At 37.9% G+C, this 22,780-nt stretch overlaps 1 protein-coding gene across 1 annotated transcript in view; it reads right to left on the bottom strand.

The window, feature by feature from the left end:
* Positions 1–22,780, bottom strand: part of TDRD15 (tudor domain containing 15) — a 45,053-nt gene that overhangs the window by 3,124 nt on the left and 19,149 nt on the right. Inside the window, exons 3-4 of the transcript XR_011808594.1 lie at positions 7,319–7,389; positions 7,081–7,223 (exon numbers count right to left, since the gene is read on the bottom strand). The gene's annotated coding sequence lies outside the window, so the exon portion shown is untranslated. The remainder of the gene's footprint in view (positions 1–7,080; positions 7,224–7,318; positions 7,390–22,780) is intronic.

Raw genomic sequence — 22,780 nt, 5'->3', positions numbered from 1 at the left:
CTGTAAAAACAAATATTAAAACAAAACAAAACAAACAAACAAACAAACAAAAATAATCTTAGCCAAGCAATTACGGGCAAATAATTTTGCTTTTCCATTAAAATCTGAATTACATATGTCTAGATTTTTTTTGTTGTTTTTAATGATTGTTGCTTAATTTGTAGCTGATAGCCCCAAAAAGTTTTTTTTCTTTTTTTAAATCCAAATTAGATGCAATTTCTACATGAAAGAAAAAGGCAGTACACAGTTTTAAGAACATTCCTTAAATGTATGGGCCAATCCAATAATCAGTTTTAAGGAATAAAGCTATTAACATTTTGTAATGTCAACCAATTCCTTTTTTGTAAACACATTATATACTTCTGTTTGAATTTAATCACTTCCTAAGCAGCTAAATAATTATTTCAAGCTAATGAGAATTAGTTTTGAAGTTGTTAGTAGAAATGAGAAATCACCATATCCATATTAGTGCTTCATAGTCCTAAATAATTGATACCTCAGTTCACATTACCGCTTGGAGGATACTAGCAGCAAACAAAATTATTAGTTTCATTTTGTCAGATAACTTGCAAAGCACAATTTCTTATGGTTTTTAAGAGCATGTATTTTGAAATGAAAATAAAACTACACTTCATTATGGAAAAAAAAAAAAAAAAAACAGCCTCCAGATTTAGAAGCACAATGTTCTACATTTTGTTGTGAAGATGTAATAAAGAAGCAAGAACAGAATCATAAGAATTCAGTGGCAACATGGAGTACTGAGTACTCCAGACGTTTTTAGTCCCTTTTAGGAATAAGCCCTAGAGAACTTTTTTCTTTCTTGCATTCAAAATCTGCCTTATTTGCTTCCAAAGAGAGCTATGGCTGGTTTGCACCTCTCAAGACTGGGCTCATTGTTCCCAGTTTGCCGACACTTCAAGTGAGTTTCTCTTTTGTTGTCGTTGTGGAGTATGCTTTGTGGTCAAACAGCTTTCCCATTATGCTAACGGCAGTGATAGATGGCACTTCTTAGGCTGCCAAATATTTCACAATCCATAGTATCTTAAAATTCAGGAAAACATGAGCATGAATGTTTCCAGTCCAAAGTGTTACAAGGACAGCATGGGAACACAAGCAGCCAGCCAAGTTCTCCTCTGTTTATAAACCAACAGAATTCCCACTTCAAAAGAAATCTGTTGATTTACAACAGGTGAGAACTTCTGTAGAAGCAATATAATCAGCTTTTGATAACATACTATTTTTCTTTAATATTCCATGACTCAATGATGAATACACTCTTCTCTCTTCGTCTTCCTATGAAATCTGCAGTAGTTTATCCTTCATACTAATTGTCTCTCTCCGTACATACTAATATTAATAATCTTCTTGTGATCCAGATACCATGCTTGGGAGTAATAATCCTCTAGGTTTTATAACTTTCTGAGGTTCCGCTTATTCACCACTCTTCCTTTCTCACTTCTTCTTCAGAATGTACCATACTGACTGGCAGTTCCAGACAAGTTTCTCAGGGCAGCCTTTCCCAGGCAGTAAGTCTTTAGTCCTTATTCAGTTTAGTTATACAAGTTGCCGGTGGCATGGCTTTCTCTGCTTTCCCTGAGAAATTATTCTGTGGTCTATTCAAACTCAATGTAAGATAGCTTTTTTTCTTTATTTTTTTTTCCATAAGGTCGATGTTTTTCTCAACTAACTCTATTGCCTTTGAAAAAAAAAATCTATTCTTTAAAATTCTTGATGCCTTTCCATGCATCATTCTACAACCCCCACTCCCACATAATCACAACTTCATGTAATTAGCACTTTCATCCACAATCGCACTTCCTGTAGCCCCACAGCTATTATGCGCTTGTGATAAAAACACCTTCTACTGTGACATTCTTTGCCAGCATAAGTTCACTGTTCTACCTGAGCTGGTCTTGTTTCCCACATCACCGTCTGCTACCCAGCCATCTTACACCTACTTCTTTCTCTGGGTAGGCTCATAAAGAAAGATTTGTCTGAAACAGACAAAATCCCTACTTTTTAGCTTTCTAGTGCAGGATGCCATGGCCCTTTCTCCACTCATAAACTAACACATGACAATCCTCTTCATGCCCACGCTTGAACTCTTCAGCACATCGGCCACATCTACACTGCCAATAGGGAATGCTCCCTGGCACAAGCTTGTTTCTGGAGCATGCACAGGAACAGCTTGGGAGACTATGTTACCTCAGGCCAGAGGGATACCAAGAATCCTCAGGACCATACAACAGTCAAGTTACAATATATGTGCCACTGACCTTGCAAGTATTTGGATAGACTTACTAGAAACCAAATAGTCCAAAATTATTTCGTCAGAGTGAAAAGGTCTATCTTCTCTTCTGTTTGCAGGGGTCTCAAGAATTATAGACTTTCATTAAGAGAAATGTATAATAGGAAATGTCTATTCACATAAAATGTATAATAGGAAATGTCTATTCACATAAAATGTACCTGAACAAGGAATATAGATTACGGGAATTAGAGTCAGTGGGTAGTGGTTTACTTCACGCAAAGTCAGGGAGGGCCACATTCAGCATGATATCCTTGATCTGGAGCCCATAAACAAAGGTTGTTTTAGAAATTTTTTGAAACACAGCATGACTCTAAATTCCAAAAATCTAAACAAATTCTAAAAAGAAATAATTTAAATCACCTGCATTCCTCAGATCATGGTGAACTTACTGTTTCTATGCTTTAAAATCTCTTTTAAAAACACTCTGTTATGATCATGAGACATGCTGAATTAGATGAAGGGAATGATGTCTGTGGCTCAAATAGATGCCAAAACAGAATAAGAAAAAATGGAAGGAAGCTATTTTGATAGACTTTGTCCTTTTATATACTGTAACCTTGAGCTATGCTTCAAAATGCATCTTTCAGATCACTTTTATCAGTGGTGTACTGAGTGCTCTCATTGCCTATTTCTATGTCCAGTCTGTGTCTGAATCAAACACAATTCTGGTTTTGTTAATACTAAATAAAGATAATTATGGGTTGTCAAAAACACTCCCAATGAAAAGTATGTTTCCTTAGAAACATTTTTCAATAGAAAATTTTCCGTTCTTTCAAAATATTGGTTTTCAAGCAAAACTAAATGTTTCCTTTTATTTTGAGCAGTAATATTTAATTATTTCTGTGATTCTGTGATTTCTATTTTTTTTCTTTCTCATTTAATCTTTTTGAGGCAAAACACATATTAACAAAATAAATTTTGGTGGAGATCTTGAACAAAAGAAATTATTTATCAATTTATTTTGATAATTTCATTTTTTTTTTCAATTCCTATCTCTTAATGTCTTCCTTTATCATTATAGTCCTTTACCATTATTTTAGATGACTCTTGCTGGGAAAATTCTTAGAGACTGTAGAGTCTTTGCACACTGTGATGTTTTTATTGGAAATGGATTATTATTTAGGAAAAAAAATATGATTGAGAGGGCAGAGAACCTACATAGAAGAAATATTACAAGGAACTTCTATTCAAGTAGTTCTAAGAAAAGTTTTGCCTGATTATTGACTTCACATTTCAGCCAATTTTTAACAGGAATGTGGGACTAGAAGGGATCACCTGTGCTACTGAATGTTGCTTCTGCAATGGGACACCAGATGAAAGATCCATTGCACATTGATTTCACTTGTCCTTCCTTTGTGTGGTGCTTCACATAAAGCATCAGCAGTTCCTCTCGTACAACCTCAAAGAACCTTATGACCTACAGTAGAAAACTCAAAGCCTACAGTGAGCCTCTGAAGGGAATGTGAAGGGACTGAGCATGTTCCCAATGTCCTGCACCGTTTTTGTTTTTTGGTATTCAATAAACAAAGATTTACTGTGACGCAAGCTCAGTCTCTGCTATTTACCTACTCTCATCTAATTCATCATGCATAAGAAGCAGATCATACCCTACAGTGTAGAAAGAGTGGATGAAAACTAGTACCTGTCAATCTAAGCTGAAGACTCATACCATTGTGTCTTGAACATGCAATGGCTCCAGGGAAACCAGGACAGCCTATTTCTCCTCTTGCACAAAGGTCAAAGGAAAGCAACTCTCCTTGCACAGTCCTCAGAAGTTATCTGTGGATCATCAGGGAAAAATCCACCCTCCTTTAAGCAACCTCAACCCAAAAAGATATTAATATACAGTGTGGCCATGTGACTTGGTCTTGTTTTCAAAGACATCAAATCTCCAAGGACTTGTATCAAAAACTTCATTTCCAGGCTCCTTAAATTTTACTATTTTGATCTACAATTCCTTTCATTAGTTTACCAAGCATCATCTTAAAACAACGCTGATTCCTTCTCCAGTCTTCAATGTGGAAAACCATTCCAGCAACTCAATTTCTTTTTCATAGACTTACTGAAGATCGATTTTGATCTTGTATACATCTTATCTTTTAACTTCAAAACTTTTGTCCTATGTGATATTTGTTCTCTGAAAGTATTTGCAGAAAGTTACCTTATTCCTTTTGATACTTTTGTTTAGGTTAAAAAGGCTTTTTTTTTTCAATCTGCCAAATAAGGTTTAACCAATGAATGCTATCTTAAAATGGAAAACACGTGAAACCGAGTAAAGTCCTTCACAGTTCATAGCCATCTTCCAGCTAAGGAATGATCTTTTCTGTCTTCCAATTTAGAAATCCTCTATTTATAGCAGAAGTTTTTATTACTGGTTTCTGAGTGCCCAGTCATTTGAACCTCTAGAGTTTTATACTTCTTATTTCAGTTGCTTAAGTCATCTGATACTCCACTCACCTTTTTTTTTTTTTTTTTTTTTTTTTTTTTTAATGGATGATTCCCACCCCACTCCCTGTTTCAGCATTACCTCCCAGCTTTATACCCATTTATGAATTTCAGAAGCGCATATTTAGTTCCCTACATTTAGGTCATTAATGAATACATTAAACAGGATCTGTCATAGACTGATCCCTTGAGGATACTAGCAGTAGCCTTTCTCCATTCCAGTATCCCCTTTCTGCATATCCTCTCCTTTTAACAGCTCTTTAATCCACCCTACTTTCTCTACTAATTGTCGTCATCCCACCTACTGTACAAATTTCCTATGCAAGGTTGTAGCAAGTGCTTTTCTGAAATCTAAATAGATAAAGCCTTTGCATTACCCTGCACAGGAAGAAAAGAAATAGAAAAAATAAAGATAATAGGCTAATCTGACAAAAATTACCTTTGATAAAACTCTGCAGTAATTTATCTAGTTTTCCATTTGCCTTTATTCCTTAATTATCTTTTCTTTCAAACACTTTTCTAATTCTCTGCCTGGTAATAGGGCTGATTTTAGGTATAGACTGGGGTGGCAGCTGCCAAGGGGAGCCACTGTTTTGATGTCTGTTTACCTTGCCCCCCACGTCCTCTGTGTCTTGTCTCTGCTTCCCTGACAGCACTGGGAGCAGGAGGCAAGAATGGGTCATGTCTAGCTCCTGCTCTCAGTGATAGTGGAGAGATGGAGGTAGAGGAAGAAAGCAGAACGGGACCAGACTGAGCAAAGAATTAGAAAAAAATAATAAATGAAAAGAGCTCCCGGTCATAAGGGAAAGAATACGAGGGTGGTTTCAGAGGAAGTGGGAGACTGTGTCCTGTGCTGTTATAGACTGGAGAAGCAGAAACTCAGCCAGAAGAAGGACACCCTAAAAAAATAAATCTTATCCTGGAGAAAGTGAAGGGAGAGGAAGGAATATATAAAGGGATGGTGACACAGGAGTAAATTTTGTATGAATGGGATAAATGAAAAAAAGAGATGAGTCTCTGGGGAGGTGAAAAGCCTAGTTCTGACTATTCATAGACTTGGTAAAGGAGGCAATGTCCTCAGCACATAGTCCATGCTGAGCCTGCACCAGTATCTTTTCTGTGGGGTGAAGGGAAAAAAGAGATTTGATTGGAAGGGTAGTGAAAGAGGAAAACCACCTCAGTCAGACCTATGGCACTCAAAATCTCCCTTATCTCTTTCAGTTGTCTCTATTTCAAATGAAAATTGAAAAAACTCTTCCACCCGATTATTGTCTACTCTGACCTCCCAAAACCCTCCTTCGCATGATCACAAAACTGAAATATCCCTACAAGCAAAGAGGACAAAATAAATTCCCCTGATCCTCACCCATTGCAGTGGCAAACCTCAGTTTTGCTCACAATTAAGAAGCCCTGAGATGGCTCTGGACAGAAGTACGAAAACAGTATATGGTGGGGGATGATAGAGACTAATTTTGAAAAGACTGGTATTCTCTAATCATAGGATCATACTGCACCCAAAACATTAATTAAAATCCTTGCTGCTGGACTTGTTATTTCCTGCACCAATTCCTTCAGTAATCTAGAATGGAGATTATCTGGTTTTTGTCACACTGAGCAACCTAAGCTTTGCTTTTTAGAGCTAAGTTTTGTTTCTTCTGCTTCGCTTAGAGCTACTGCATGTAGTGCAGTTACAATGACTGACTTATAATTGTGTGTCAGAGATAGTATACAATATACAAAACAAAGGGTTAACACACTAATCTTCTTGCATTCAAACAGAAACACCCCAGTGGAGCCAGTCACTGAGATAATGAAATTATAGCTCAACAGGAAGATCCTGAGAAAGCAGTGTAATGGTTTTAATAAACAACGATTGCTGATGTAGGGGAGGGAGCCTTTCTAGAGGCTTAATTAATCAAAACAGCTAGGGAACACCTAAGCAACTGCTATAAATATTCCAAGTAATTGTTCTTTATGCAAGTACTTTACCGAGCCAGGATATAACTTCCTAATTTAGCTGAGGCACGAGACAGTATACACTGTCCATACATTCATAAAGCCATAGATATGTTTTAAATTGTTTAATAAAATTATTACTCTGTTGATTGGCTAGGAAATATGGTTAGGAAAGTAAAGTCTATCATCTAAAATGAGATGTTATTTGTATTATTTCCCTGCAAGAGAATTTACAATAAGAAATTGTATCTGGAGGTTGCATGCCAAGGCACTTGTAATAGCTCGGACAATGTTTTCAATGGCGTCTTTTCTTTAATAACAAGTGATTATTCTATGCTATAGGAGGAAGGAGTCATTCAGGCAAATACCTGGTTCACAGCAGTATTTCTTCCATGTACCCATGCACTCTCCATGAGAAATGTATCACTCTAACAACACTTTTTATGACATCCAGGCGTCAGCGGAACCAGCTGTCGAGGCTAATGGAAGTACACAATCTTCCTGATGAATTCTGGAATAATCCAAAGGAGAAGATGATGACAATTACCTTTGAGACACCTGCCTCTAAAATGGCACATGCTCATTTTAAACAGCCTGTAATCTCACCTTGAGTGACTGCCAGGCTTCATTTGGATCCTTCATGTTTAATATATTATTTAGATTGCATGGTTTTAGGCCTGAAAGGAAGCAATTTAGATTGAAATTAGCAATAGAGTGTGGAATTATACTGACAGGCGGTGGAAGTTTATATAGTTATTTCAGAAATATCACTCTCTGCTCTATACGTGCCTCTATGGTACTAAAAATGTTTAGAGTGTTAAGACATCACAATTAAATGCTCAGAAGTAACAATTCTTAAGTTAAGATGTCAGGCACTGTTTTAGTTCCTTTAGTTCCCTTCCTTGTTTTTAGGTGCACTGGAATATCTCAAGCACCTCTGGCCCATGATCAAGCAGAGAAATGCAGGGAGGGCCTGTAAGGCTGGCCAACAGAGAGGAGGAGATAGATCATGAGAGGTTAAGCAATTGCCCACCTCCAGGTACACCTCTAGAAGGTGGCTCAGTTAGTCTAGGAAGTGAAACTTAAGTGGAAAGATAAACCTAATTAGAAATTAGAAATTAAAGGGGAAAATGGTGAAAGCCAAAGATTAATGTTGGTAAGAGAAAAAAAAGTGCAAATCCGCCATGAATACCTTGATGCTAGAGACTGGACTGAAATTCCTCTGAGTGAGGAATGTCCTCACTCAGAACAGCCTCTTGATGACAGTCACAACAGCAGAAACCTGCCAAAATTTTAACTCTCTTATTGCAGCAATCATAACTGTAACACTGCAACAGTGGCACGTTTCTCACTTTAGGTAACGTGGAATGCCGCCCTAAGTCCTTTAAGTTTTGATTTTGGAAGAGTTTTGATAATTATTGTCTAACTTTTCCAGCAGACAAATGGGTCTGGACACTTTTAGCCAAACTGGTGAAAGTTTCTCAGTAGAAGGTAGTATCAGGAGCACTTTGACATCCAGAAACATACCTGTTAATGGTGTTCACTATGTGTCATGATATATGGAATTGCCATTCATCTTAAATAGCAGGCAGTTATTCAAGGAAACTACAATTTGCAGACATTGACAAGCTCTCATGCATGAGTTCCAGCTTCATTCCTTTTGCTTGCTGGAGACCACATAGCAAAAGCAGACCCCGATAAATCAGTTACATTAGTATAATCTGGAGGTGACACAGGCATGGGCACGCGTGATGAGGTATCTACAGAAAAGAAGCAGGCAGACTTTCTAGTCAACATCAGTTTTAATTACTTCTCTTAGTCTAGCCACACTAAGTCTGTTTTATTAAAATGCAGCTAGATGGCATTTATCGTTTAACCATCCATCCATTCTTTTTTAAATGGTGCTCACATTACTATCTATGCACTAATCTTAGTTATATCTCCCATCTGCGACTTTATACTATATATTTAAGTTCTACAGAGAGTAGAGATTTTTTTCACTTAAAAAGTCTTCTAATTTACTATTTTTTAACATGCAGCAGCTTCTACAGTTTTTTTTATTTGAGACATTTCTTTTCAATCCAGCCAACCTTCAGTGGCAGTGTATATTTTAGGAAGCTGTACAGCCATCTGGAAAAGCTTCTTTTTTTTTTTTTTGGTTATGTTTATCCTTTGCACTTTTCAGATTTCTGTCAACGTCCATGGTAACAGCTGCTATAATACTCTCCACCCTTGTGTGGTTTGAGAGCTGCACAATCCAATGTGGTTTGCAGTCTAGACTTCAAGCAACCACCAATTTGTAAAACCAGTAGTTATTTTTTTGCCTTTGGAGACTATTATATAGGTGTCATTTCTGTCTCTTTTGCTTGTGGTTTATTTCAAGGTTGGTTGATCAGAAGACTTTATGCATTGTTTTTTCATGCACATATGCATATATATATATATATTACATATATATAAAAAATCCTCAAGATGTTTTGCATTACTTTTTTTTTCTTTCTAGCTGCTATCACCTAGCTCATAAATGAAATTATTTTCCTTGTTTGGAGAGCAGAAACTCTAAAGGGTGTTGCAATTCATGTATACCTGTATTTTATTTTTCATGAATTGTTATAATGTGCATAGGAATAGCATGATTCACCCCCCACAGAATTTAGAATAAAATGAAAAATTGTATCACCTCCAGGTAGAAGCATAAAAACTTTTTCAACAGATAAGATCAGTAAATGAAGCGATTTTTTTTAAAAAAGCAGCTGAATATGAGACATTTGTGATGGTGAATTGTATTAATCAAAGCTGAAATTTGGGAATGCACTGTCTATTGAAAGTGCAAAAAAATTACCTAATGGCTACAAAATATTTTGAATCAAGCTTCATAAAGAGTTCACGTAATTACTGGAAGGAAAAAGGTTCCAATAATTTGCTAACCTGGGAGTCTAGCATGTGATCTATATTCACAGATGAACTTGCCTGACTTTTAAGGACCTTTGCTCCAGAAAACATCAATAGCTTGGAGAAGGGTGTCAGAGTATTCATAGCTGAGCAAAGAGCTACCTGCATAACCAACAGCAAATACCAAGGTGGGATTTGTGCCTGAAATCATGTCTCTTGGAGGCTTAGTTGTTTTATACCTGGGTTTACCTCATGGATCTTTTGAGGCATGCAAGGCAGGTGCCTAGTCTAATCTGAAAGCTGACGTTCCCTTCATAGTCACTGGAGAACATGCAGAGTGATTCATCCCACCCTAAGGCCTAAGCAAGCATTTAAGGAAACTTCACTGGCAAAACTCTGTACAGCTGGAGGATTATACAGAGATTTTAATGACTGTATACTTGGAATTCAATGTTTAATTTCAATCTGCTAAAAAACAACTTCTGCAACTACGTCTGTGAGCTAGGACACAGAGTCTCAGAACCCTATCTGTCCAACAAGGATACCATTGTCCCTTTCTACAGCAAAGTTTATGTGGATAAATATATTTCTGTGAGTTATTCAGATTTTGCAGAAATGTACATGTACCACAGAGAGATTTTACATCAAAGGAAAAATTGAGATTCTTACTTGGAATTTGCCTTCCAGCTAGCTAGGCATTTTAATTCACCAGTGAGGACCTGACTCTTCCTTTCCACTTGCTAAACAGAAAAGCCAAATTGTGGCCAGTAAATATTTATGACCTTATTCTACCTCTGTATCAAACTATCATGTCAGCGGCTCTAAAAAATATTAGCATGGATGTATTAGGCAAAAGCCTCCTCAAAATATTTCATTTCTCCAAAATTTGACCAGCTGTAAGAAATATCACAGGAAGAAAAAAAAAAACAAAACTTCACGAATTGCTACCCAGTATAGCACGTTGAACTGTAGGCCCAAAAACGTCAGCATATCAAGGAAAATAGCTCTAGGGAACTCCAAACATCATCCAACAGACAGAAATTTTGTATACAATGTAAATATTGGACTGCCTGTCTTTTTATATTGTTATTGCTAAGCTCTTTACTGTTTAACCTATGTGGTACTGTACCTGTCAGTCTCTGTTGTACCTGAAAGTTTCTGTAAACAAACAGCATTATGATAAATCTCTTGAGTCTCCCTGAGGCATTTTTTCTGCTGCTGGAAGCCTGAGGTCACTGTGCAGTCAGTCCTGCAAATGTCCCCCTTGACTATCAACTAAGAGGGCACGAGTCTGGATGCTGTGACGCTGGAATGCTTTAATAAAAAACTCACAATACAGAGCTTTGGGAATCAGCATCTTTAGCAAGTTTGTAAAATCCTTTCATTTCTTCTAAGTATCAAGGAAAAAAAAATCATGTGTCAAGCTGTCAGTGTGTAAAAGAAATTGTCCCTGAGCACACACTGCTGAAGAACGGGTATGTAGCAGGAGTCACACTGCTTTATCTGCTGACAATTCATGTGAAGGTGCATGCCTCCTCCAAGACTGAAGCTAGAGGGAAACAAATTACCAGTTTGAAACAGATAAATAAAATCGGGCATTGTTTTTTCACTGATAGACCGGAGGTCAGATCCAAACAACCAAATGAGCAGTAGAACCTAAACATAAGATGTTGAGATCTTTCATAGTGATTCAGAGAGTATGAGTTAGTCATCTTAGTCTCTTAATGTACTACTAGCACTACACCTAAAGAACAACCCTTATAGAGCTATGCTACACACTGATGTGGAGCCCTCCAGAGCCAGACAGTAACTCCTTGTGCTAGAGGTAGGATACATCTCCCTAACTTCTGGCATCTTAAAGTCAGTTGTCTGTCTACAGGTTACCTTTACAATCCACATAGAAAAGCAGGATGTTTTTTTACCTTTTGTTACCTGAAGTGTTTTCCTAGATGTGCCTATTTGTATTTGTCTCCACTGACTTAGGCTTGCATGGATAACTTTCAGATGTGCACATTTCAGGGAGATGAAAGGGAGCTTAACCCATTTTCCATCAAGTTACATAGCTGCATATATACATATAGTACTAAGATGTCACTTTTTTGTGTGTGTGTGTGTGTGTATGTGTCTGGTATTTATTTTTAACATGGGCCAAAAGAGGCAACTTCTGCTTTTCTCATTTGTCAATGAAGTTCTTCTGTATTCCTCAATGTATGTCACTCTAAGAGAATTCCTGGTATTCCTGACATTGTAACTCATGACAACTATCTGATTTGAGCAGGCAATAATAAGTTTTGCATATTTCGAGCAGATGACTTTATCGCAGAGGAAAGTTTAAGTCAACAACTGCAGTGGTTTCACCTGATGGGCAGCTAACCACCATGCCGCTCTCACTCCCCCTCAAAAGAAGAGAATATGATGGAAAAAGAGTCTCACAGGTTGTGATAAGGACAGTTTAATTAAAAGCAAAGAGACTAAACCAAGCAAAAGACACATGGAAGCAAAGGGAGAAAACATTTATTCTCTACTTCCCCTCAGCAAGCAATGTCTGGCCACGTCTTGGGAAGCAGGCCTCAGTATGTGTAGCTGTTGCTCATGAAGACCGTTTTCCTAATGAGAGCCCCCCCTCTCCTTCCCATCAGCTTTTATTGCCAAACATGCTGTATGGAAGATCCCTTTGGCTGTTTTAGGTTGGTGGTCCTGGTGATGTGACTGCTGGCCTTTCAGTGAAGGCACACAGAGGGGCAGCCTCCATGCATGGCCCAGCAACAGCCAAAGCACCGGTGTGATACTGACACTGTTCTAGCTACAAGCGCAGAACACAGCACTATAGGGGCAGATGAGGGAACACTAGTGTCATCCGAAACAAACCAGCACAACATTTGAATGGCTACGCCACAGATCTGCCCCCTTCCTCCCCTCCGTCCCCACCCAGACTGAGATGTTAATGGGAGGTCAGAACCCCGTCTTGCAGCTTAGTTTTCAGAACTACCTCATGTCACAAAATGACTTGCCCTTCCTATTTTACAATTTGTGTGCAGGACAAGTTATATTATAGCCTACATCATGACATGTACAGGAACATGAATAAGTTCTACTTAAAAATCTTAACCATGAGACACGAAAATGCCAGTATCCCAGGTTTTGTTTTGAGACAAAGAATAGAAAAACAATTACCCCATGTAACCTATTTAGACAGGTGTGCAAAGGAAATAATATTGTTAGACTTGCAGAAAATCCCTGAAAAGTTTCCACGGACCTAAAAAAAGGTCTTGCTGTGTAACTGAAGTTACATCAGAGCTTATGAGAACTAGAAGAGAAGACATTGGTTGTAACACTAGGAGGACATCAGCAAGATCAGTATAAAAACATTGCCATTTCTTCGGATGACTTGAAACAGCCAAAAGACAAATTTGATATCAAGGAAGGCTCATTCAGCCCATGTTTCCAAGCTAGCCAGGCATACACTGAAATATGGGATCCGTTCTGACACTCTGAAATCTCCCCAAGTCAATCTGGGAAGATTTGCAACATTCCATCACCCATCTATCTCTGTGTCCTTGCCCCACTCACAAGGCCTCCACAGGCAACTACCTGAGAAGCAATGTAGAGACCTATATAAAAAACAGGTATATAGCCAACATTTTTATTACCTCTCCTAACAAAAATTGACATAGTGCAATCTCTTCTCCTATCCTTGTATTTTCCATGACTGCTCACTGCAGACCCCGTAGGATACATTTACTCTGAACAAGCTAGTACATTATCACAAGCTGTATGAAATCTGAAACCCCCTAAGATCTGTTCCAAAATGGCCATAGTGTCCTTATAAACAGTACATATTCACAGTCACTCAGGAAGCCCAAACAGGCAACAGAAGATCTGAGTGCTTGCAGGAACCCCTGTACATCTTTGCTGCTACAAGATGGAGCAATCAAAAACATTTTTAATATGCTCTAAGTATCCCTGACACAGATATGTGCACAATGCAAGCACCTACCATTCTTACCATTCTCCTTCTCCCTGCTACTGCTTTACCCTAAGGCACTTCCACCCAATGTAGATGCACAACTCTTACAAACCAAATGCTTCCCTCTCAGCCAAGTGGGCTGCAATCCTCTCCAGCCAAACCCAAGAAATGCCTTGCACCCATTCAGGAAGAACAAACTCATTTACAAAACACCCTTTGTCTGCATAGATGGTGCTGCTTGCAACATCTCATGCCTAATAACAAGGTTTATCCTGCTCTTTACAATCCAAGGAGACAAAAAAAGTATATATATTCATGCAGATAAATGAAGCATATACATGTGTCTTTATAGATCTGAATATCCCTCTTGTGCAAGTCATTTTGTCCTTTAATATAGGAAATAAGAGCCTTCACAGAAAATGGTGTCATGCAGATTTCTGATATTTATTATTCCAAGTGAGATGATGAAGTTACTTTTCTTTTCCATACAAAAGTGGGTGCAGTGAAAATTGTGTGCGAGTTGCCAGCACATTTGTGTTTTGAAGGGTTATTGATGTGAATAGCAGGTGAAGTGTAAAGAAAAGGCTCCAGCTGTTTCTTGTTTTGAATTCTTCCTTGGTGCAAGCACCGAGAGTAAATACTGGAATAGGAAAAGTTAAACTCGTAAGTGTCCCAGTTACGCTCAGAAAGAAAAGAATTAAAACCCTTTTTTGCTGGTGTGCTATGCAGTTCTGCAACATTGATTTTATTCACACATAGTGCACAGCTGTTTATTGAGTCTGACCCTTGAGGGGACGCCAAAGAAACACTGGAAATGAAACCACTCAGAAAAGACAGTTTTCCTTTCCTGTTTACTTGATAGATGTTTCATATTAAAAAACAACAACAAAATCAGAAAATGAAGGAAACATTTCTTATATAACAGTGACTTGCAAATCATTGTTTCAAGCAGTAGCATAATTATTTCAACACTTCTGATGTTCTTCCCATCTTATTCTCCAGTTGCTTTGACTAAAAATGAAAATAGTGGAGAAGCTACTGTTGTTACTGTTCAGGAGACTGTAAAATAGAACTAAGCAACGCTGTCCTTTATTAGAATGATTTAGTAACCAGACCATCTCACTTTTTTCTACTGCCTTAAACATTACTATAACCAGCCTTAAATATGTCATTGCCATTCTGTTTGATTGTTTTGTCAGAATAAGAAATATAAAATACATAATGGATTCAAATAAAGACAGACTGAAATGCGGTGAGCACATTCAAATCCCTGCAGATCCAATTTTGTGGGTAGGGAAGATGACTGTGAAGTGTTGCCTGAGTATTTTTAACTACAGACTCCTGTGGACCCACCTTACTTAATACAGTCCTTCTTGAAACAAATAGTCCCATTATTGGGATATAAAAATTTAAATAAAAATGGGACCCATCATTTTGCAATTGAAATTTTTAATTAATAATAGTGAAGATAATAAATGTCCTGAAAATTATGCCTTTGACACCTCACCCCTTTCTGCTTTGGTGGCCTCTAGCCACCAATGACAATATCTGCACAGGTGAAAGCAATTTCCACAGCCACCAATTCTTCATTTGGTATCAGACAATTCATTAAAACAAGAGAGATGTTATCTATTTTAAGTGGTAGGTTGCTATACTTCAAGACTTTTGAGGTAATTCAGATTTAAGATTTCCTTTTCCTATAGCTTATATTACTATTGACTAAGATCTAGTATATGTGTCAAAAAATCAAATTTTAAGTCTTTGAATAAAGAGAGAGGAGTGGTCAAGTGAATGGAGGAAAGAGAAATGTTCTTCTCCTAAAGGACAGCAGGATAAAATCATCAACTACTGTGAGGAAGCTGCAGCAGAAACAGTGTTTGAACCTCCAAAAGGTTTAAAGAGCCAGGTCAAGGGGACTTGCTGGAACACAAAATCCAAGTTACAACCAGAGACAGAGCTGTCAAGAGCTGTGATGACAGTTCAAACTCAAAGTTGCTTAAAGAGCAAGCTAGTGCAAGGACTGAATGATGAAACAACTTGGAAAAGCAATTTGTAGATCTTTGAATTAAGAAAGATGAATACATGCAAAATATTATTATTTTCCAATAGGATGGTCAGTTGGCCATTACAGCACTGGTATGAGAAATGCGGATTTTAATTAAAAAATAATTGGCATATCCAGTTCAGAGTTAGTGAGAAATGTTTCTCAATGTGTTAACTTTCAGATTACTGCAAGAAGACAAATGGGTACAGGTTTTTCTTCTTCCTTTTTAAGCCATCTAAGCTGGAGGTCAAATGTTTGGATAAAAGTAAGTCTATGCAAATTTGTCTTTTGTTGTACATTGACTATCTTTTCCTATTATAATATTTCTGAATTTTATGTTAAAGTTATAATGCTCTTAATCTTCTCCTCTGTGCAATCTACAGCAACAAGGACAATGGTGGAAACCTTCAGCCTGAATAGTTCAGCAGCTTAGGCCAGCACATGCATTCATCAAATGCAAATAATGTCAATGACAGTCTGTGTTATTCTGATTTATTTCAACAAATCTCAAAAGCTATATTTAAAAAAAAAATAATCTCAATAAGTAGTTTAATATTTTGCTGCAATTAATGCTCTTCTTTGGCTTAAGCACACTGTCCAATCATTAAATAAGCTCTTCCAATCTCACTGCCCTTTACGGAATCCGTTGAAAGTCTTTTCCTCTGAAATACAGAGAAGCAAATAGTGAGAATTTAAAAAGAGGGGGAAACAGTAAGACAGCCAATTCAACCTGCAGATTATGTAACTGTCTCCTTTTATAAATGAAATCTCAGTTTTTAAGAGAATCTTTGAATCATAGAATATCCTGAGTTGCAAGGGGCCCACAAGGATCATGGTGCCCAACTCCTGTTTCTGCACAGGACCACCCAAAATCAGACCACATGTCTGAGAGCATTATCCAAACACTTGAACTCCAGCAGGCTCGGTGCTATGTCCACTGCCCTGGGGAGCCAGTCCCAGTACCCGACCACCCTCTTGCTAAAGAACATTTTTGTAACATCCAAACCTGAATTTACCTAAGAGTAAAAATCTCACCTTGACGAACTGTGAATTGCACCACCACTGAAAGTTTCTTAAAGCTAAAATTGGTTAAGAGAATGAACCCTATAGTCGTGAGCACTGGCTTTCCCTCACTTAAAATTTCACACCAACACTGGCACCAAAGGAATTGCTTTTCAGATACAACATTATGAGGGAAACCAGGCCATTTTCAGACCTTTATTTTTAAGGACTAGATTCTCCTCCTGCTAACCATGTTGAATTGTCTTACTGCACAAGTGACCCACTCTAAGATACTGATAAAGAATAATAAAACCAGGAGAACCTCCCCTTAGAGTGTTATGTATCATTCATGTACAAACAGTACATTGTTTTATCATTAACTACACAGCTCTGCATTTATTTTAAGTCTTTGGTTATTTTTCTAAGCATTCACAATTCACAATTAAGTGCTTAGAAAGCCAAACTGCAAAGCACCAAGTGGTTGGAAGCTTAAAAAAAATAAAAAATAATTCATAATAAAAATAAAAGCATACCTTTCTAATGGCAGATGGCCAACTAACTACACTGAATGATGTCATCTGACAACTGCATGGAATACCTTTCAAAAGTTGTTCTGAATTTTCTCAAGAGAAGATTATGAGATTGATGTGGATAACAAGAAAAAAAAAGTCCTTAGTGTTGTACAGCACAAAATGCTGAAAACTGGAAGCCCATCCAGACCCACCTGCCTTAAGGCACTCCAATTCTTGTCAACAGCACACAAGGGACAACTGCGACGTAGCATCACATTTAAATCTAGTAGCAACCCTACAGCAGAACCTACCAGGTACATGTTCACAATTTTAAAATAATTGCAGTTTTCATACCCCATTAAGAGATGCTTAAAATCTGCAGCAAATTCCTTAACTTCCCAGCAACCACATACCAGAAATCAAACCAGTTGATCATAAAAGTCCTTTGGGATCTTCAAAACCGGATTTCTAATATTTGTGGACTTCACTTTCATTTTTCCTTCTTTTGAAACAGTGAGGTAAATCCATGCTTGTTGTCTTTATATGTAGCTGCAAATAATACTTTAACCAAGGACGGAGTTAGATGTTTTGTAGCAGCGTTCCTGAGAAGATGGTTAGGGAAGAATGGAAGACATTTTCCCTACAACCAACAACAGGCAGCAAGAACCTCCTTTGCATCATCTTTTTATTTCCAGAGCGCATCCTTCCATTCCACGACTCCCTCCCTCTGCTAAAGCCAAACATCTGTCTTATCCCCAGGCCCAAAGCAGATGTCACTGGCCCAGTCTTGAGCCTTAACTCCACTTACTCTTTCTTTTGAATGAACAGTTTTTAAAAGTATCTTCTACTGAGATGTGCCACGAGAACTAGTGGGAGTAAGAAGTGATGCCAAGCCTAAATTCCTTCAGGATGAAAAGCTGGGAATAAAAAAAAACACACATTGACATCTAATAGCCACGCAGAGCTGTAACCCCAAAGAGATCCCTCTGCTTTCCATTCTCACTAGAGCCTCACTCCTCACCCGCCTGTAGTTTTCACTGCTTTTTCACATCACTCTTTCCTATGCACCCATTTATACCAGGTCTATACAGTTTTGTGGTTTTTTTTTTTAAATCCAAGATCACCTCATCTTCATTTTTCCGACTAATCTTCAGCACAAACTAAGTCATCTGATTCAGTTTTATCCTTCGTTCCCTTCATTCATTTCCACTCAGCATCCACATTTACTCACTTCCCATCCCTTTGCAACTTACCAGTCTGTAGCTGAAAAATGGTATTATTTGCCGGGAGGGCCAACCATACCCTGGGATGCATCAAGCACAGCATCGCTGGTCAGTCGAGGGAGGTGATTGTCCCACTCTGCTCTGCGCTGGTGCTGCCTCACCTCGAGTACTGCGTGCAGTTCTGGGCACCACAGTACAAGAAGGACATGAAACTGTTGGAGAGTGTCCAGAGGAGGGCAATGAAGATGGTGAAGGGCCTAGAGGGGAAGACTATGAGGAGCGGCTGAGGGCACTGGGCCTGTTCAGCCTGGAGAAGAGGAGGCTGAGGGGGGACCTCATTGTGGTCTACAACTTCCTCGCGAGTGGAGTGGGGAGGCAGATGACCTGTTCACTGTAAACACCAGTGACAGGACCCGCGGGAATGGTGTTAAGCTGAGGCAGGGGAAGTTTAGGCTGGACATCAGGAAGAGGTTCTTCAGCGAGACGGTGGTTGCACACTGGAACAGGCTCCCCAGGGGTGTAGTCACTGCACCAAGCCTGTCTGTATTTACAAAGCGATTGCACCGTGCACTTAGTCACATGGTCTAAACCTTTGGGCAGACCTGTGCGGTGCCAGGAGTTGGACTTGATGATCCTTATGGGTCCCTTCCAACTCGGGATATTCTGTGATTCTATTACTGCTGATTGGACAGGAACAGAGCAGTTTTATCTTCCTGCCCCATTGCTGAAAGTCCACAGACAGATTAGTTACAGGGCAACAAGTCCTATTCATTGCATAAAAATAGAAAGAAAAATGGTGGAATTCCAATTTAGTATTATTCTCCTCCATATTAATACATAAATAGCTTGGAAAACCAATTTCTTCCATAAATTTGCAGATTGTTATAGATGATACTGCCTATTAGTATGTGCATTTAAGGACTTCCACTTACAGAAAAGCATGCAATTATGTCTTTGCTATTAACTATGTTACACGAAGATAAATGTTATTTAAACCTGCTGCAAATTCCAAAGGCCAAAGAGTTTTCATAACTAGGTCATTTTAAATGAAAATAATTCAAGATTGGTCAATTCCCTGCCACTTAAAGAGCAAAATCAGGCAGATGGAACATATTTAATTTTAGCAAATTCCATCACTTCATAAAACAATTCAGCATTATGTTGCTACATCTGACACTATATGCTTCTTTTTTTCCCCACAGAATTAAGACTTCGCCTCCTCAGATCAGCTTGGGAAACTTTTCACTGCAAGAATTATCTATAAGAACTGAAAAATAAATGGGATTATTTTATTTTTGTGCAAATGGCTTCTTATGCTGATAACTTCTTTTGTCTTTTGTATCTTCAGTTCAGGAATAGTTAATGAAAAGTCTCCACCTGGTGGCCAACCGTATTTTGGTGAAATAGGAACACTGTGCTACCTGTCCAGCATACTTTTTTAGTATCTTACCAACTTGAGTCATTCTTTCAACTTTTTTTCCGATAAAATAAGGCCAATAATGGCTTGTGGATACAATATCATCTGTAGCCTACAGTGGTATTCACAGGTGCCTCCTGCGCTTATAATTTTGCATTCTGATCAGTACGCTATTATATCTGTCTTGTTACTCGGTTTTATATGCACAGTCCTCAAGGAACCCAAGCAGGCAGAGAAAAAAGGATGGTACATAATACAAACTGAAAAACTCTAGAGATATCTCCTGAGAGAAACTGAAAATTTCACAGCACATTTGGAGGTAAGAAATGGAATCCCCTCTAAAATAAAGGAGAACAATAAAACAGTATTTAGAGGGAGAAGATAGTTGGTCAAAGAAAGCTCTCAAAGTTCATCTATTAGCATCAATGAAAGTGATAAAATCTAATTGTGATTGTAAAGAAATTTGTTTGTGGACTGCAATTTGCCATGTGGGAATGGTCACTTCAGAGTGCCACAGCAGATGACAATATACCATCTGGTGAGGAAGATAACTTTGTATTACAGGACTGAACTTTAGTAATTATTGGCAAAAAATAAAAAAAAATCCATGTAAGAATTTAAAAAACATTGTCATCATCTAAACATACTAAAAACCACAGTTTACTCTTGTTGAAAGCATTACAACTATTTTGTAAACTTGATGAAAACACTAGAAAACTTTATTTTCAACAACTTAATTTCCCCCGTCTTTAAATCTTCTTTGAAACACTCTTGTGCCTGATCCAGCTCTTCATTAACCTCGTATTTTCAGCATCTCTGCTCAGCTAAGTCCATTACTTGTACAACTGCTCATTGATTTTGACAGGAACAAAAATAATAGCATGCCATAATCACCAGGACAGCTTTGGACTTGATGATCCAAAATTAAACAAATGTCTACACTCCCTTTGGCATCAGCTATCAAATCATAACTTGGAGCAGATACTGTGGATTCACATTGGACTACCACAAATTTATAGCCTATGGGTCTTTTAGTAAGTTTGAGTTTATACTCCAACTTGGAAAAAAAGATAGAATGCTGTAAAAAGCATTAAACATTTTTATTTAATACAAAATCTTTTCTAAAGCCACTCTAGAAGAAACTGTTTCTTTTCTAATGTTTATTTCCATAAACATTACAGATAAAGAAAGTGCAGATCACACATGCCTTATAAGCTTTCTATGGAAACTAATGTAGGGATCAATTAAAAAAAAAAAAAAAAAGGTACTGTAGAGCTTTCATGTGAATGGGACAGAGAAATTCTGTGTAACTGTAGAATGCTGCTCTTCCCAGAACAGCAGGTGAAGACCAAAGTGCCATCTCAGGCAGTCACTGATGCATGTGAAACCGCTTCCTGCACATTGCTGGGTGGTTCTTGGCCTGCAGGAATGTCGCTTGCTTTGCCAGGGCTTGCAAAAGTGGAAGAACATACTGTCTAATTGATTTTTAAATTAATTTGTTGTCAAATCTAGCAGCACAGTTTAGATTTGGACTGCTGCTAGTAGGACAAGAAGGATAAGGGGTCTCATCAAGATTAGATCATTAATGTTGCAGTCATCGCAAACACCATAAGCTCCCCTGACAGACAACGGAGAGAAATGTGTGCTTTTGGGGAGCAATTCACCCAACCTACTTCAGACATCTACTTCGGAGTGAGATGCATCGCATAACACAAAAGTCTGTTTCTTTCCATTTTATTAAAAAAGCCTGTGGTGATTTCAAATTCAGATGTTTGCATTCCAGCTTAAGTCTTTCACATCCATTTCATAAAGTATGAAACTCCATTTCATGGGAGTAGCCAAACACAGAGATGACTGTCAAGCCAGGCTCGGTTTATAGAAGGGAAATTTGGAAGAGCTGCGGTTTCTGCTCTAGGAAACACCTCAAATATTTATTTAGACTAAGGCTTATTACTGCTGAGATGAGCTTTCTGAACACTGTTACATATGTCTTCTGAGGTGGGTCTCCTATATCCTTTTGTTTTGGGGCTGTTCCACTTCCTATGAAGTACATATATAGCCATTGAGGCAGAGAACAACCAACTCAACAAATATATCTGGATTTTTACAGCACAGCTTCAAAATTAACCTTCAGGCTCCCCTGTGTACCCATCCAAACCATGAACCAAGTATTATAAAAAAGGGGAGCACCTACAAAATATTCACATATAAGAATGAACAGGACTTTCCCAGATGGACCACATCACAGAGTAAAGTATTTCAGAAGCAAAATATGCCTCTGAGGTCACCTCCTTCAGCCTCACAGGAAACAAACTAAGCTTGTTCCTTTCAGGCAATTCATCTAATCTAGTTTTAAATAAGCCATATAATGAGGCTTCTACAGCTTCCCCTGGGAACTTATTCTACAGTCTAATAGAACTCATTTTCAGGAAGTTTAAATTATTTTTAATTTCCTCCCATTACTTCTAGTTATATGTATTATATTATACTTTATAGAGTAAACTTTTGAAATACAGTAAATAGCCTTTTTTAAAAAACAAAAACACAGCTAACCCTCACCATCATTTATCTGATGGATTTCAAAGTTTTCTTTTACAAATGAATTTCATTCTGATGAAATGTTCCAAACTAAAAACCGAGCAAAATGTTTTCTATTTATATCTATATAACAGATAATATTGTAATGTTCTACAAATGTAACCCACTCCAAAATTAGAGTTATTAGCACTAAAGAAATATATCAGGTATGTCTATTCCCTTAAATTGAAAACCCTGCTTGTTGAAAAAGATTCAGAGTACAGAACATCTTGAAAAGCGGAAAGGGATGGAAATTTGCAATAAGATTCTTACTGCCTGGATGGAATAAACAGTCATTGACAAAAACTCCTGGTTTATTAATAAACCCTACTTAGCTCAGCCAAATGTACCTTCCTAAGCACATATACCTGTATAAAGCACCTGCTGGGAAAAAAAGCCATGATAGAAAAAGACAAAATTTAAGGAAATAAAGC

The sequence above is a fragment of the Anas platyrhynchos genome, chromosome 3 (genome assembly GCF_047663525.1).
Source record: "Anas platyrhynchos isolate ZD024472 breed Pekin duck chromosome 3, IASCAAS_PekinDuck_T2T, whole genome shotgun sequence".
Classification (NCBI taxonomy): domain Eukaryota; kingdom Metazoa; phylum Chordata; class Aves; order Anseriformes; family Anatidae; genus Anas; species Anas platyrhynchos.
The sequence above is the reverse complement of the archived record's forward strand: the minus strand, read 5'-3'. Positions and strand labels throughout refer to the sequence as shown.